The sequence below is a fragment of the Scyliorhinus torazame genome, chromosome 13, assembly GCF_047496885.1.
Source record: "Scyliorhinus torazame isolate Kashiwa2021f chromosome 13, sScyTor2.1, whole genome shotgun sequence".
Lineage (NCBI taxonomy): Eukaryota > Metazoa > Chordata > Chondrichthyes > Carcharhiniformes > Scyliorhinidae > Scyliorhinus > Scyliorhinus torazame.
The window spans coordinates 158,402,726-158,417,385 of record NC_092719.1 but is presented as its reverse complement, the minus strand read 5'-3'; positions in this window follow the sequence as shown (position 1 = coordinate 158,417,385).

The window sequence follows — 14,660 nt, the reverse complement described above, 5'->3', positions numbered from 1 at the left end:
GTGAATTACTATGATTTAGTGGCCATTACTGAAACATGGTTAAAGGATGGTCATGACTGGGAGTTAAATATCCAAGGGTATCAAACTATTCGGAAGGACAGAGTGGATGGTAAAGGAGGTAGCTCTGTTATTTAAGAATGACATCCGGGCAATAGTAGGGGATGACGTCGGTGCTATGGAAGATAAGGTTGAATTCATTTGGGTGGAAATCAGGAATAGTAAGGCAAAAAAGTCACTGATAGGAGTAATCTATAGGCCACCAAATAGTAACATTATGGTGGGGCAGGCAATAAACAAAGAAATAACTGATGCGTGTAAAAATGGTACAGCAGTTATCATGGGGGATTTTAATCTACATGTCGATGGTTTAACCAGGTCGGTCAAGGAAGCCTTGAGGAGGAGTTTATAGAATGTATCCGCGATAGTTTCCTAGAATAGTATGTAATGGAACCTACGAGGGAACAAGCGGTCCTAGATCTGGTCCTGTGTAATGAGACAGGATTGATTAATTATCTCATAGTTAGGGATCCTCTCGGAAGGAGCGATCATAATATGGTGGAATTTAAAATACAGATGGAGGGTGAGAAGATAAAATCAAACACTAGTGTTTTCTGCTTAAACAAAGGAGATTACAATGGGATGAGAGAAGATCTAGCTACGGTAGACTGGGAGCAAAGACAGTTGAGGAACAGTGGAGAACCTTTCAAGCAATTTTTCACAGTGCTCAGCAAAGATTTATACCAACAAAAAGGAAGGACGGTTGAAAGAGGGAAAATCGACCGTGGATATCTCAGGAAATAAGGGAGAGTATCAAATTGAAGTATCAAAAAGCATACAAAGTGGCAAAGATTAGTGGGAGACGAGAGGACTGGGAAATCTTTAGGGGGCTACAGAAAGCTACTAAAAAAGAGTAAGATAGATTATGAGAGTAAATTTGCTCAGAATATAAAAACAGACAGTAAAGGTTTCTACAAACATATAAAACAAAAAAGAGTGGCTCAGGTAAATATTGGTCCTTTAGAGGATGAGGAGGGAGATTTAATAATGGGAGATGAGGAAATGGCTGAGGAAATGAACAGGCTTTTTGGGTCCGTCTTCACAGTGGAAGACAAAAATTACATACCAGTGACTAATGGAAATGAGGCTATGACAGCTGAGGACCTTGAGATGATTGTTATCATGAAGGAAGTAGTGATGGGCAAGCTAATGGGGCTAAAGGTAGACAAGTCTCCTGGCCCTGATGGAATGCATCCCAGAGTGCTAAAAGAGATGACTAGGGAAATTGCAAATGCACTAGTGATAATTTACCAAAATTCACTAGACTCTGGGGTGGTCCCGGCGGATTGGAAATGAGCAAACGTGACACCACTGCTTAAAAAAGGAGGTACGCAGAAAGCGGGTAATTATAGGCCAGTTAGCTTGACTTCGGTAATATCTAGATGCTGGAATCTATCATCAAGGAAGAAATAGCGAGGCATCAGGATAGAAATGTCCCATTGGGCAGATGCAACACCGAAACTAAAAAAGCAGAAGTAGAGCTCAGCTCCACCCACACTCTGACATCACTCCAGTAACATGAGCAGCTCCATTTCTTAAAGGTACATTTCTTAAACACTAATTTCTTAAAGGGTACTCTCACATGACAAAGGGTTGTGAATCTATGGAATTCCTTGCACAGTGAAGCAGTTGAGGCTCCTTCATTAAATGTTTTTAATATAAAGATAGATAGTTTTTTGAAGAATAAAGGGATTAAGGGTTATGGTGTTCGGGCCGGAAAGTGGAGCTGAGTCCAAAAAAGGTCAGCCATGTTCTCATTGAATGGCGGCGCAGGCTCAAGGGACCAGATGGCCTACTCCTGCTCCTAGTTATTATTTCTAGCTGGTTCAATTTTTAAGTCTGATTTTTAAGATGTTCACCTGTCCAAATAGTTAACCATCAGCTTCTTCCCTGAAGTATATGTTCACCAGGAATTAATTAGATTTGTAGTGGATTTGGTGTTCTGCAATGAGGAGGGATTAATTATTGACCTCATAGTTAAGGATCCACTTGCGAGTCGCGACCATAGTATGGTAGAATTCAAGATTCAGTTTGGGGGTGAGAAAGTGGATTCCCACATGAGTGTTCTGGAATTAAACAAAGAAAACTACATCGGCATGAGGACAGATTTGGCCCGAGTAGACTGGGCAGGAAGGCTAAAAGGTAGGACAGCTGGTGAGCAGTGGCAGTTGTTTAAGGAGATACTCAATTCCTCACAACTAAAATATTTCCCAGTGAGGAAGAAAGATGGTAAGGCGGGTAAAAAAAACATCCATTGCTAAACAAGGACGTCAAAGACATTATAAAGACAAAAACTAAGGTATATAATATTGCAAAGGCCAGTGGCAGGCTGGAAGATTGGGAAACTTTCAAACATAAACAAAGGGATGCTAAAAAAGTAATAAAAAGAGCTGAGGTAAATTACAAAAAAAACTAGCGCAAAATATCAAAAAGAATAGCAAAAGCTTCTACAGGTACATAAAAAGGGAAGAGTCTCTCAGGTGAATGTTGGTCCCTCGGAAGATGAAACCAGTGAGTTAATAGTGGGGGATACAGAAATGGCAAAGATGCGAAATCAATACTTTGCCTCAGTTTTCACGGTGGGGGACACGAGTGCCATTCCAAATGGAACAGGCAATTCAGAGGTAACAGAAAGGGTGGAACTTGGTACAATCAGCATCAATAGGGAAACAGTGCTCAACAAACTTTTGGAATTGAGGGCAGATAAGTCTCCAGGGCCTTATGGCCTACATCCTAGGGTGTTAAAGGAAGTGACAGCAGAGATAGTGGATCCATTGGATATAATATTCCAAAATTCCGAATTCCAGTTGTGACCATGGAGTGAATAGTCACATATAGGGCTGCTCCTGCTTGAAGTGGGCAGCACGGTAGCATTGTGGATAGCACAATTGCTTCACAGCTCCAGGGTCCCAGGTTCGATTCCGGCTTGGGTCACTGTCTGTGCGGAGTCTGCACACCCTCCCCGTGTGTGCGTGGGTTTCCTCCGGGTGCTCCAGTTTCCTCCCACAGTCCAAAGATGTGCAGGTTAGGTGGATTGGCCATGATAAATTGCCCTTAGTGTCCAAAATTGCCCTTAGTGTTGGGTGTGGTTACTGGGTTATGGGGATAAGGTGGAGGTGTTGACCTTGGGTAGGGTGCTCTTTCCAAGAGCTGGTGCAGACTCGATGGGCCGAATGGCCTATTTCTGCACTGTAAATTCTATGAAAATCTATGAAGTCACAGTAACGAGCTCTTGTTACACAGAACTGGGTGGAGTTTGGATGAAAAGGCGTAGGTGAATGGTAGAGGAGTAGTTTACCCCGGGAGTAGCATGTCTGCTGATCACCAGACCCAACAGAAAACAGTGAGAGATTTGGCTGAAAAGTTGAAACAAACTTGTGCTGCAGCAACAGCCTCTTTCAGCATGCAGGTGGTGGAAGGGCAAGCAGGAGGGCACCAGATTCAGGAGCTGATGGTTTTTATCAAGGAGGAATTCCATAAACAGAGAAAAGAAATGCGTGAGGATCATGCAAAGGCCATTGCAGAAGCTGTGGCATCCCTGAAGTGTTCTCTGGAATGGGTGGAGAGGTGTTTGGAGGTGCAGGGGTCACAGATTCGGGAGATTGAAGGAGAGATCTCGTACCACAGTGATGGTGTGGTGGCTCTGGAGGCAGAGATGGGGCTCCTAGGAGGCCTCTGTAAAATGTTGATGGCGAAGGTGGAGGAGCAGGAGAATACCTCGAGAAGACAGAACCAAAGAATAGTAGGACTATACTGCCTGTAGGAGTGGAAGGTGTGAGTGCCACGAGGTACGTCTCTAAGATGCTGGCGGGGCTGGTGGCAGAAAGGGTGCTAGATAAGGTGCCTGAAGTGGACCGAGCTTATAGGTCCCTGAGGCAGAAGCCTAGAGTTGGGAAGCCGCCACGGGTGGTGACCGTGAGACTCCATAAATTTGTAGAGAAAGAGAAAATTCTGCAGTGGGCCAGGGAGAAGTGTACCTGCGTCTGGGAGGGGAATAATGTCTGAATTTATCAGGATATTGGACTCGAGTTGGCAAAGCGGCGGGCAGGTTTCAACAAGGCCAAGGCGGCGTTATACCGGCGGCAGACCAGTGTTCGCGGTCTTAGCCAGGAATACGTAAAAAAAAAAAAATATTCCAAAATTCCCTGGACACGGGAAAGGTTCCAGTGGATTGGAAAAATGCTAACGTAATGCCCTGAATCAAAAAGGGAGGGAGGCAGAATGTGAGTAATTACAGACTAGTTAATTTAACATATGTTTTTGGAAAATTGTTAGAATCAATTATCAAGGACGTAATATCAGAACATTTGGAAAGCCAAAACACAATCCATCAGAGTCAGCATGGTTTTATGAAGAACAAATCATGTTTGACTAATTTGCTAGAGTTCTTCAAAGATGTAACAAGCAAAGTGGATAATGGGGATTCTGTAGATATAGTATATCTGGACTTCCGGAAGGTGTTTGATAAGATTCCGCACAGAAGGTTATTCACAAGGTGAGATCACGTGGGATTAGGGGTAATTCATTCCCGTATCAGCCACCGCCGAACAGGCGCCGGAATGTGGCGACTAGGGGCTTTTCACAGTAACTTCATTTGAAGCCTACTTGTGACAATAAGCGATTTTCATTTCATTTCATTTTCAATTAATTAGCTTCGATAGAAGACTGGCTGGCGGACAGGAGACAGAGAGTCTGGATCATTGGGTCTTTTTCTGAATGACAAGATGTAACTAGTGGGGTGTCATAGTGTTCGGTCCTTGGGCCCCAGATATTTACAATCTATATTAATGACTTGGATACAGGGATAGAAGGTTCGATAGTCAAATTCGCAGATGACACAAAAATAGGTGGGACAGTGAGTTGCGATGAGGAAATAATGACCTTACAAATGGATATAGATAGGTTAAGAGAGTGAGCCAAGATGTGGCAGATGGCGTTTAATGCAATGTGTGGTCTTGCATTTTGGTCCAAAAAAATGGAAAGGCAACTTATTATCTAAATGGGGAGAAACTTTGGGGTGCTCCGATGCAGAGTGATCTGGGTGTCCACATGCATGAGTCATAGAAAACGAGCATGCAGGTGCAGCAGATAATAAGGAAAGCAAATGGAATGTTGGCATTTATAGCTAAAGGAATTGAGAATAAAAATAAGGAAGTGTTGTTGCAACTATACCAGGCATTGGTAAGACTGCATCTGCAGTTTTGGTCCCCTTATTTGAGGAAAGATGTAGTGGCATTGGAGGCAGTTCACAGGAGGTTCACTAGATTGATTCTAGAGATGAGGGGTTTGTTGTATGAGGAAAGATTGAACAGGCCTATACTCCATGAAGTTTAGAAGAATGAGGGGAGATCAAAGCGAGGTATACAAGATGCTAACAGGTATGGATAAAGTAGACGTGGAGCAGATGCTTCCTCTTGTGGGGCATTCCAAAACGAGAGGTCATAATGAATAAGAGGTAGCAAATTTAAAACAGATTTTTTTTTTAGGAGAAACTATTTCTCCCAAAGGGTTGTGAATCTGTGCAATTCGCTGCCCCAGAGTGCAGTGGATGCTTGGACAGTGAATAAATTTAAGGAGGAGTTTGACAGATTTTTAACTGGTAATGGGTTGAAGGGTTATGGAGAACGTGCAGGACGGCAGAGTTGAGGCCATGATGGGATCAGCCATGATCACATTGAAGCTGTTAGGCCCGGGAGGTTGAATTGCCTACCCTTGTTCCTAGATCATGTGTTCTAGTGGGGAGATGCTCTGGCTGATTTTGCAATCCAGCTCTTGGTCTGTAGCATTGTAGGTAACAGATGAGGAACACATCAGCCATGATAGAATGGCAGAGAAGACTCGATAGGCCAGATGCCCTAATTCTGCTCCTATGCCTTATGTACTTATGAAAGCTTTGGACAACATATAGAGGTTTGAATGACTGACAAGAGGTCAGCAGCATAACTCAGTACTGTTCACATCAACCACAGATCGATGCCTACCTTTCCAGAATTAAGAATTCAATAGGTAATTTGCAGTCAATGATTCAGGTGATTTATTTTCCTTTATAAAATAAACACAATGAACTTAGATATTATTTTGTTATCGCACAACTGATGAAGCTATTCCATAACTGCCTTTAGATTGTCCTGCAGAAAAGGCTTCATAAAGATGTACAGTACATGATAAAATATGTCATGGCGAACATTTTCTTTCTAGAACACCTTGAAAAATTAAAATGTTGCATCGGTCGAAGAACAATATCTGCAACAATTAGAACATAGAACATACAGTGCGGAAGGAGGCCATTCGGCCCATCGAGTCTGCACCAATCCACTTAAGCCCTCACTTCACCCTATCCCCGTAACCCTATAACCCCTCCTAAGCTTTGTGGTCACTTAGGGCAATTTATCATGGCCAATCCACCTAACCTGCACGTCTTTGGACTGTGGGAGGAAACTGGAGCACCCGGAGGAAACCCACACAGACACGGGGGAATGTGCAGACTCAACACAGACAGTGACCCAGCGGGGAATCGAACCTGGGACCCTGGCGTTGTGAAGCCACATTGCTATCACTTGTGCTACCGTGAATTCTCACTTAAAATTGAATTCTCACTTAAAATGTGGGGAAGACAATAGCAGGAACTAATTAATTCAGCTTTAATTCACTGGTGTTCGGTATCTTTACTTGTGTGATAGATTTCCGACTGACTGAAATGGCTTTAAACTACTTTCTCTTTACAAGTTAATGACAGAGGCTAGAGGCGATCTCTGGACAACCCTGAAAAGGCTGAATGCACCATAAATGGCCAAGGCTGCAGGAACAAATCATAATTCTTTCACACAAGGACTGAAAATACATTCCGGAAAATGTGTAAAAGTGTGCATACACTGGCAGCAAAAAGTGCATTTTCAGATGTTTTGCCCAAGTGCATATTGGTGCTGGATCAAAACATCATCAGGGTCATCAGTAGATTAATGCGCAGTTTTAGAATGTGCATAAAGTATAAAGTCTGATCAACATCAACTGAATGAAGGTGTTTGCAACACAATCATGTAAAATATTATAGAACATAATGAATTCTAAGTTGATATTTCACATCTGTCATTGAAAAGTCTTATTGCATCTTGCTTCAAAACATATCCTTCCATTACGTCAGAGCAAAAAAATACAAATGGGCCATTATGAATGAAAACAAGGGTAAGTCAATTGGTGTTGCTAAAGCTGCATTCAAACCCCATTTAATAGCAGGATGCAATTGGCTTAACCTCGGGGCAGGTCACTATCTGTTTTCTTAGTCAGAGGTGATTGCGTGTTCACAAAACAAGGGAAAAGATATTTGAAAGTGTAAAAATAAGAAGACTATTCTTATTATTACTCTTTATCAAGAGTTTCTTCTTTCTAATGTATTAACCTATTTGGTCAAGTGTGGTAACTTTTACAAAGAGGCCAATAACATTTGTGTCATTTCCTATCACTTCCCTGTTGCTAACTAAATTATAAAACGTATGGTCAGATCCATTGTGGTGCCTACCAGGTGTCTAATGGCTGCAAGTGTGATGCAGTGACCTGAATGACAAGTCTTCAGGATTTACTGAGACAAAAAGAATTTCAATAGGTCAATTAGTTTCTCCAAGGACACAACTCACTCAACTCTCAGTAATTTTCTTTCATTTTGAGCAGGGAAAGTGCCACTTTGGCTGCAACTGCTGTTGGTGTTTCATCCACAAAACTGGAGTATTGTGTGCACTTCTGCGAAAGCAGAGGGGAGGGAGAGAGGGCAGGGTTGAATAATTTCACAAGGTTAGTGATTTGGGACATTGTGCATTTACTCCCAGATCAGGCACACTTTCTTACTCTGACCTGCTCATTTTTGGATACAGGGCCATCCGAATTTAAAAAAGATTGAAAAAGATGAGCTGGCTAACTTCACGTCAGGTGCAGTGACGTACCAGTCGAGTTGTGCATAATACAGAGCTTGTTTAGGGGCTGTCATCACCTTAATATAATCCTCCCAACCCACTTCTGTGCAGCGTGAGCTATGTCTTACTGTATATCAACTGTCTCATATTTAGGACACCACATTTCATGAGTCTAACAAATCTCACTTTAGCTTCCCCAATGGTACTGTAGGTACATACACTACCAGAATGAAATTGAGCTGCTGAGACTAAAGAAAGCCCAATGTTTTTATTATAAGCTTGGGCTAAGTTAGCCAGAGTGATGCAAGGTACAGAACAATTGACATTGGCACTCTAAGATGATAAGATAAAACACCAAACGGGGATTTCTGCTCCCGTTGCTACCTATTGGAAAACATGAGGATAGAATTGAACTCTTTGTTTCCCCAGGTTGTATCATTTTCCAGACTTCATTGTCTAAACTCATACAGGAAGAATGCACACTTGTCACAGTAAATTAGAATGTATTTACACATACCTGCACGCGCTCATGTAGTTGGACTCATGTGTTTGTTTAAACAGTTCAGAAATGGAATCCAGTCTATTATTACAAGACACAAAGGCGCTACAGTTGAACTCAGAAAGCTGTTCATCAATCCTAACAATTTGGATTCTAATTTGATATTGGTGAAAATTTGTCCTCACAATAACTTTAATAATAATCACTTTAAGAAAAGCTTGTTTCTTTTCCTGGAATTGTAACTTGTTTGGATGTTCCATGTTTCATTCGAAAGGTGAAATTAAGCAGAGATTCATCATTTTAATTTATTAACTATCTGATCTGGAACAACAGAAAGAGTGGAGAAAAAACAATACGGTTTACTAATATCCTTTAGGGAAGGAATTCTGCCATCCCTACCTATAATAGTTAGCTGCACAAACATGTAGCTTTGTCTAACTGCTGCAAGGCCGGGTGCTTAACTTTTGGAATTTGGGAAGTGAGGGAATTTGGTGCAGCGATGGAAGATGTGCCGTCTGTTCTTTTACAAAGTAAGACTCGATTGAAATCTGTAAGACACTGAAGAGTCTTCACAAAGTGGACGTGGAGAGGATGGGCGGGATTCTCCGCCCCGCCGCGCCACTTTTCTGCCCCGAACCGCCGGCGGGATTCTCCGTTACGCCGGCCGGTCAATGGGTTTCCCATTGTGGGGCAACCTCATGCCGTCGGGAAACCCCCGGGCGCTGGCAAAAAGGAGCATCCCACCGGTGGAGAATCCAGCCCGATGTTTCCTCTTGTCGGAGAATCTAGAGCTGGGGGTCACTGTTTCAAAATCAAGGGTCACTCTTTAAGGCAGAGATGAGGAGCATTTTTTTCTCTCAGTGAGTCATGAGTCTTTGGAATTCCCTTCTTCAAAAGGCAATGGGAGCAGAGTTGATTAAAAGGGGTGAAAGGTTATCAGGGATGTGGAGTTGAAGTTAAAGTCAGATCAGCCATGATCTTATTGAATGGCATAGCAGGCTCGAGGGGCTGAATAGCCTACCCCTGCTCCCAATTTGTGTGTTCATATGTTCATATGCTTGTAAAGGAGTGGTTCAAGAAGGGGAGGCAGAGACAGTGAGGCCTGGGAGCTGAAACCAAGAGACAATTAGGTGAGCATTAAATGGTGAGTTTTAATATTTTTTCCTCTCCTAAACTAGGGCTCAAACTGATACTGGTGTAAAATGAGTGTGATGTTCTTTGCTTTATGGATGAGGATGGCTTTGAAGTGTAGTGTCGCACAAAGAACATCAAGTTATGTTTTGAACAAAGCTAATTTATTAACACTACAATAAAATAGATTTGTATGGGTGGTTGAGGACAGGGTCGCCACCTGACTCTCCCGCTGGCACATGGGCACCTTGGCAGTGCCACCATACACTGTGAAGGTACCCTGGTGGCACTGCCAGGCTGGCAGGGGCACTGTCAGGATGCCCAGGTGACACTGCCAGGCTGGCAGGGGCACTGTCAGGATGCCCAGGTGACACTGCCAGGCTGGCAGGGGCACTGTCAGGGTGCCTGAGTGGCAGTGCCAGGGTGTCCAGGTGCCAGGGTGGCACTTTCAAGGGTCTGGGACTGAGAGGGGCCATGCTCATGAAAGGGGGATGAGGGGGAGTATGAAGAGTGGGGGATGAAGTGCATGTATGAAGGGACCTCACAAAGCTTGGGGGGGGAGGGTTAAGTGTGGGGTCCTGAAAAGGGAAGGCCCGAAAGGGAGACCCTCCCCATGACCCTATAATGGGGTGACCTCACTTGGGGGATGTGGGGTAATGCCCGTGTGTTTGTGGGGGGGGGGGTGAAATTGCCTGCGTGTGGGGGGTATGGGGGACCCTCAAACTCATTGAGACATCGGAGCACCCTTTCAAAATGGCAACCCGACCTCGAAGGAGCTGGTCTCACCAGTGAGTTCAGCTCCCCAGAGATGAAAAACTTTCTAAGGGCACGATCTAACGCCCTGCTGGAACTGGGCCAAGGCGTGGCTGGTAGATCCTGGGAGAGGCCTCCTCCGGGATTCCTGATGGCCGTTAGTCTTGTGAAATCTAACCATATCTTGCGAGGCACCCATTGTGGGCAAAACCCAGACTCGCATAGCTAAGTAAATTTAAGAACTTTCAGGGTACCCAGGTGGCACTGCCAGGGTACTAGGCTGGCAGTGCCAAGGTGCCCAAGTAGCACCAGGAGTGTCAGGGTACCACCCTGCCCGGAGGACGATCACCCAGGGGCCTCTGAACGCCTGGTGAAACACCACCTGGTATCGCTCCGCCTGGTACACGTTTGTGGGGACAAGTATTGAACAACGCCCAGCTGGTGTTACCTCAGCGAGGTCAATAGATGCCGAGTGTTCATTAGTTCCAGTGGCAGCATGGCTAAGTGGCTTCTTAAACCCTTGCACCAAGGTGCCCAGGTGGCACAGCCTGGCTGGTATTTTGCCCATGCTGTGGATCGGGCTCAGGTGTGTCCTGCCCATGTGAGGTGAAGTGCGGCGGGGTTGGGGGTGTCCGATGGTTGTGTTGGGGGGGGGGGGGGGGGTCGAGAGATCGGGGCATAATTTAAAAGTGGCGCTAAGTGCGGCCTCGAGAGGAGGGGGGAGCCTTCCGCATTGGGTCACAAAAAAAGAGTGCCGTTAGATAGCTAGAAGCGCTGGGAATGACCCCACTAATCCCACCCAGAACAGTCTCTATTTTTTGTTCAGCTAGATCGTGCCCTAAGTGTGGGTATGACTGGGAGGAAACTCCCCAAGGACTAAGTGTGGTTGAACTGCCAAAAAAGCAGTGCAAACACCCTGCCAAACTCTCCTAAAATGTCACTTGGAAATTTTTCTGTTGAATTGCACTCAATATATCAAAACTGTTACAACCTTCACCACAGAGACTGCAATAGTTCCAGAAGATGGTTCACCATTAATTCTGCCTATTATGCCTTTGCCAGTTCTATAAAGAAATATCCAATTAGTCCCCTGTCTCTTGCTCTTTCTCCACAGCTCTATGCACCTTCGATAATCTAATTTAGATAAATAACTCACAAAAGGCTTTATTGTTGAGCCATTTCTTCTTTCATGGTTGTTTCTGGCACAACATGAAAAGTAATGCTGTCATAAGTCTATACACCTGTGTGTCATTAATCCATTTTTGATTACCTCAGAAGAATTTAGTGATAACATTTTCAAATGAGAATGGAAATAGTTCAATTTTAATGCATTGTAAGACATTTAACTCAACGTTTAAATTCTTTGATTAGTCTAACATGGTTCAGCTCATCAAAAAAAAACAATTAAAGTGCTTCTTGTGGTGTACTGAGCCCAGTAGGTATAATTAACTTCAATTAGTATTTTACAAGCAATTCTTAAGGCACATTTCAGTATCATTTTGTGAACCAGGCAATAAATGATATAGAATTAACTCACTTATCTCATATCTGTTCCAACATCTCCATTATTTAATGAATGATGGTCTGGACCTCAAAGTGATTTTTAGATCTTCAGTCGCGAGATAAACAGATCAAGCATCACAAGGAGAGTTATACAGTGATGAGGGATATGCTCACCTGCACATCTTGAATGTAATTACCAACTCTTGACAATATCTAACTGTTCAGTGAATTGCCAATTTAGAAAATTAGAGTACGTTATGGTTTTCAAGCCGACAAGTGCTGACAGACAGGAATTGGGTTTGCACCACCACCTGCTTAATAAAAAGTTGTGACAACAGCCGTTAAAGGAGGCCGAACATCTCGCTGAATTTAAAACTGTCCTGACACACACTGTCTGGAATGCTCAGGTGTCATCATGCCAGTGACATCATTGTGTTGCCATGAAACTAAAAAGAAAATCTCGCCTTCATATCGGACTCAACAATGAACATTACATGGGGCCATGTCATACTGCACCCGGGGTAGCCTGGACTCAGGGATAGCTGCTGGAATAGTCTGAATGGCATGTGTTGCCTTCTATTCAGGTAGATGACTGCCAAAAGGGTGCTGATTAGTTGTGGACACCAGCAGTACCACTCACGCTGGAGTTTTAACTCTTAGTAATTTAGTGAAAATGATGAGGTGAACAAACAGTGAACTAACTGTTTGGGACACTGAACAATCTTTCTAATTTTTTAAATAATAGAGCTATAGGAATGGTCCATCATTCTTTTCAGTACTCAGTTTCCACAAGTAACAGGTATATGCCAGATAGTGAATTGGGGCGGCATGGTGGCAGAGTGGTTAGCTCGGCTGCCTCACAGCACCAGGTACTCCGGTTCGATCCTGGCCTTGGGTGACTGTTTGCGTGGAGTTTGCACACTCTCCCTTTGTCTTGCGTGGGTTTCCTCCCACAGTCCTAAGATGTGCAGGTTGCGTGGATTGGCCATGCAAAATTGCCCCTTAGTGTCAAAAAGGTTAGGTGGGGTTACTGGGTTACGGGTAAAGGGTGGGGGCCTGGGCCTAGGTGGTGTACTCTTTCGGAGGGTTGGTGCAGACTCGATGGGCCAAAGGGCCTCCTTCTGCACTGTAGGGATTCTATGATTCCACAAAAACAGCAGAGGGAATCTTTGGTATCTTTTATAAACACAACTCGAAGGAAACCAAAAGGCCAATGCAAAGCTTTTATTCCACAACCTAAAAAATGTTTAGGATAAAAGACAACATCTTGTATCCTTCCTTTTGAGTGATAGGCTCAATGTAAAGTCCAGCTTTTGTTTAACATAATCATTATCCTGGGTTGTGTGTGATTTTTCCAATGAGGAATGTTATCTGGGAGAAGTTGAGAGCAGCTAATCTTTTCTGTAAGTTCTCAGGAATCTCTCTCCAGATGTTGACATTGTGTAGTTTAGGGCAGTCTGCATAATTTGTCTGAATGTGGGAGACCACTTTAGTCCAGAGTGAGTTGAAGATAAAGGGTTTTCTTTTATTAACATAGATTATGTGTAGTAAGTCGAATCTCATTTATGCATCAAGTTTTCCCAAATTGCTCTTGTGGTCGATTATCTGAATGAAGAAGTGGAAGTCAGCTGAATATGCTGAGCTGGTTGGGCTTACCACATCCGAAATGTCTCAGTCCTAGAAACCGGGTTCGCCAACTACTAAGCAAAAGACCACTGCAGAATGAAAGCGTGTTGTCTCTCAGCCATTTCTTTCTTGGGCACATTGCCTCCCACTTTACCACCTTCACAGAAATGGAACAGAAACATCACATCAATCCATTGCCCATTAATCCTAGTATTGCTCATCAATTAAAAATTGTAATTTGACTGAAGAAGTGAATGAATTCACCAGTGATTGATTAGCCTGACACTTCAAACACCTCCAATTCTATTCATCAATCTATGTTCAACAGAAGTCTGTTGAAATCATTACAACGGTAGTGCGACTGAGGGAAAAGAGCATCTTTTAAGAGTTAAATAGCTGTCCTATATTCCTATCACAGATGTTCAGTACTTTTTAAGTTCAAATGATCCAATCCAGCGCTTGGCTATAAGCAAACAATTTAACCCAATCAGTTAAGTTAATTAAATAATTATGGCAGTGACCTATTGTTGATAACACAACCCAACTACTCAGTTTAATGATAAAAAGAGAACCCTGGTGTGGTTTGGGTTATCACACCTTCTCACATTATCTAACTCTGCATTGAATAACTGGCAAGTCAAAATACTGAAGCAGTAATTTGATTAGAAAACAATTGGTTGTCACAAATTAGTGTAGCTATTACAATCCATTGGTCTGTAACCTATTAACTAAATGTTTGCAACATTTTAGACTATCCAAGGGGTACTTGCTTAACATTGTTTGGAAGTTCACCATGGTGGGAATACATAGTTGTACAACTTGTATTGATTGCATTTGTATTTAATTTCAATACAAGGACTTCTACATTAAACTAGCAAGCTAAGCATAATTGCATGAAAACCAATGACATCTGATGTAGAGCTATGTAAATAAAGTGCAATGTCAGTAAATGATTCCCACAATCTTTAGTGTAGTTTAAGAGGTTAGTGAATCATTGTGGTAGGCCTGCAACAGAGTGAGGAATAAGTAAATGCTACAGTATGGACAGATGTCTGGTTACTGTAACTTTTTACTTTTACAAATGTAAAAGCAAAGAGGAATATAATTGCAGTAAATTAATTTCTCCGTGCTCCTGAAGTGTTTGTTCCTATTTTTAATCATGCATTTGTGTTTTATTAAAAATTCAT